This window comes from Balaenoptera borealis (assembly GCF_965194805.1).
Source record: "Balaenoptera borealis genome assembly, chromosome: 13".
Classification (NCBI taxonomy): Eukaryota; Metazoa; Chordata; class Mammalia; order Artiodactyla; family Balaenopteridae; genus Balaenoptera; species Balaenoptera borealis.
This window is the reverse complement of record NC_138870.1, coordinates 61798561-61802275: the sequence shown is the minus strand read 5'-3', so window position 1 is coordinate 61802275 and position 3715 is coordinate 61798561.

The window sequence follows — 3715 nt, the reverse complement described above, 5'->3', positions numbered from 1 at the left end:
AAGTGATTTTTGTATATTCATATTTTATCCTAAAAATTTCCTAAAAGTACTTAATGGTTCTACTAAAATATTTTGTAGATTTTTAAGGGTTTTCTACATAGATGATCATGTTCTCATATGAAGTGGATTTTTTTCTTCCATTTCAATATGGATATCATACATTCCTTATTCTTCACTGATTGTACTCTCTAGAATCTTCAGTAAATTGTTGAATAGAAATGTGAGAGGACATGTTAGCTTTCTTTTTGATCTTAAAATTAAATTAAAATTAAACAAATATCTCAGATATTTTATGCTGTACCTGACACTTCAATCAAATATGATCTTTTTTCATCATATTTCTTCAGAGTTAGCACTTCCACTGACCTTGGCTTGGGTCTAGAATCAGACTTAGGATTATCACCTTCAGTGAGAATTGCAAGAACACGTTTGCGGTTTGTTCCCTGCTGAGAAAAGAACTTCACTTGTATTATTTTATTTTTTATTTGCTGGTTTTCTTAGAATGGATAATTTTTGATCATTTTGAGATAAATTAATGTTAATTAATATTCTTTTCTCAGTAAACAAATTTTAAGTGTAGCTATTAAATGGATGAACACCATGGCCAAACCAGGTAAGTATGAACCTGAGTCTGTCACTTAGTTGCTATGTGACCTTGGCCAAGTTACTTAACCTCTCTTTGCTACAGTTTCTTCATCAAGGAAACATTATAGTATTGTTACTTACCTTCTAGTATTATTATAATGATTAATTACATTAATATATAAATCACTTAGATCAATGTCTAGCATATACTGACCATGATAGAAGTGTTAGGAATTTTATATTTTTAGTTGTATGAATTTGGTAAATTCTTCAATCTCACAAAGATGTAATTTTTTCATCTCTTAAGGAGGGAGTGAATAATAGTAGCTATCTTAGAATTGTATCCAATATGGTATGTCAACCATTTAGCACATAAGTGATCAATAAGTTAAATTTATTTTTATTATTGGTATTATACTTTTTATTCTTATCATGTTACTTGCAGTAGTAATACTTCATCTAATTTGCCATAATTTACACGAGCCAATACTGGGGTGTAAATTATAAAATAATCCCAAAAAATGATTTTTAAATGAAAGATTTCTTTAAAAGAAACAAAATTTATTTATTTGTTTGGCTGTGCCGGGTCTTACTTGGCACGCGGCATCTTCATTTCCGTGTGTGGGATCTTCATTGCAGCATGCGGAATCTTTAGTTGCGGCACGCAGGCTCTTAGTTGTGGCATGGGGGATCTAGTTCCCGGATCAGGGATTGAACCCAGGCCCTCTGCATTTGGAGCGTGGAGTCTTAACCACTGGACCACCAGGGAAGTCCCTAAATGAAAGATTTCTCGATGAAGTAGTAAGGATTCAGGTTTGATATCTGACACAGGTTTACAGAATTTCACCAGGATTTTGGCCACTGAAGTTTGATTTTTATTTTGGGAGAGTGGAGTTGGGAGCATGGTTTGATCTACAGCAAAGGATTTCATACAATAATTTAATTGTATTTTTAAAAGTACAATTTTTGCATTCCAATCTGAAGAGAGTTACACATTTTCCATTTGAACATCCCACTGGCATTCTGTGTCAAAGTATGCCATAAGTAGGCAGGTAAAGGTCTATGAGATCAATACTCTTAACACTTTTCCATTATTTTACTTTTAATATATGGTTCTACATGCAGAATACATATAGTAGGTTTCATATCACAATTATTTTAAAGAAGAATGTATATTACACATCTATTCATTAGGAGCACTAAATGTTTTTGACTTATTATTATACTTCAAAATTAAAACATGTAGATTCCAAAATGAGTCACAGCATAATGAAAAGCACCTGCTCTGTAGCACCATTTAATATGTATATAGCATATTTGGAACCATTTGCTTATATGTACTTTTCTTCGGCTTTCATATAAATACCTTTGAGATATTTTAGTATACTTTACATATTCTGTCTCAATACTTGCCTGATTTTAACTCTCAAAAATGGTGATCCCATTCTAAAACCTACTATTGTCTTTTCACTTAAAAAATGATTGCTGACCCTCTCTATCCTACTCCTCTAGGTGGTCACAAAGAAAATAAAAAATAAAAGTAGTGGACTAAAAAAAAAAAAATGCTGAAAGTTTTATGTTACCATTGAAGACTTAGCAGTTTTTCCTAAGCCTTCAACAATGACTAGTGGGAAAATATAGTGCAGTAGTATGTAAATGGTATGGTTTATTCAGTGTAAATAGGCGTTCATTATTAGCAAAAGAGTAAAAATTAAACTTTGGGAGTAAGTGCAGCTAAAATTAGTCTGTTATGTGATTTATAAAAACTAACATTAATATCATATTCTTATTATTTTTCATCATGGTAATGTTTTGAAATTAATTTTCATTTTTACCTGCCTCTTTATTTCTGGATCGGTGCCAAGAGATATGCAGTAAAAGATCCAGAAATTTCTTGAGACTCTATTATCTCCAGTTTATTTCTGCCAATCCTATCCATCTTATTCAGAGCAATATTAAATATTCTAAAAGATTTGCTATAACTTATAAATAAGCACCTTAAATTTCCCTTTAGCCTTCTGTAAGCCTCAGGGTCTTCTAAAGTAGACTTTTATATAAGTTCACATTGTGTTCATAAGATGAAACTAAAGGAAATATTCAAACTTACTTTTAAATTGTGAACCTATGCAATCAATGTAGTAAACTCTTGGACTTAAAATATATATTTTTTACACACCTTGCCCATTTATATTGTATGACAATGTTGATTCTGATCAACAAAGTGATTATATTTATAAAAAGATAAATCAAATTTTAAAACCAACACTTCCAAAATTTTGGACCCTAATTACCATTTGCAGGTCACCTGAAAAATGTGTGATCGGAACTTAACCTCAGAGTGACTTTCAGAGTGAAACACTCAGAAGCTGCATAATGGAGTAGAACATAAAAGGCTAGGAATGTGGAGAATTAGCTGGAGCAATAACTCTATTAGGCAATCTTTCAAATACTTTTTCTATGTGCTCTAACCAGATTTACTCATTCCTGAGATTATCTAAGTACATATAAACATCACTCTCTAAATTAACTAAATTCATTTTAATTGCTTATTGGTAGTGCAATGTTGAATGTAATACCTTAGGAGAATCCTATTGTAAATATTTTGTTAAAAATAATATTCCTACATGAATGGATGCTTTTTGTTTGTTTTCTTAATCTATATTCCTATGTCCTTGATTTCCTAAAAAAGAAGTACATCTACATATAACTTAGCCTAATTTAATTATATCTCTTTGATTTTCTGTTACTTACGCAATCATAATTTTCCAATGCAAAGGTCACCTATATTATGAGTTCTTAGAGAAAATCACATATGGTCTAAAACTATGATTTACAAGTGCTTGGTTGGGAAATTTAAAAAGATATTTAAAACCCAAGTGAGGTTATAAACAATATCAGGGTAATTCAATTTTTGACATTATAAGTTTAGTGTAAGTTTATATTGCTCATTTATTTTAATAAAAAAAATACTTCTAATGTATACCTCTTAATAAGATTGTTTCTAAAAGAAAATCGCAGGCTCTTTACTGGTGAGACATTCCTATTATTTTTTTTATAGCAACATGATATGATATGTTTAGAGCCTACATGCCTTTACTCATGCTGCTTCCTCTTTCAGAAATATATTTTC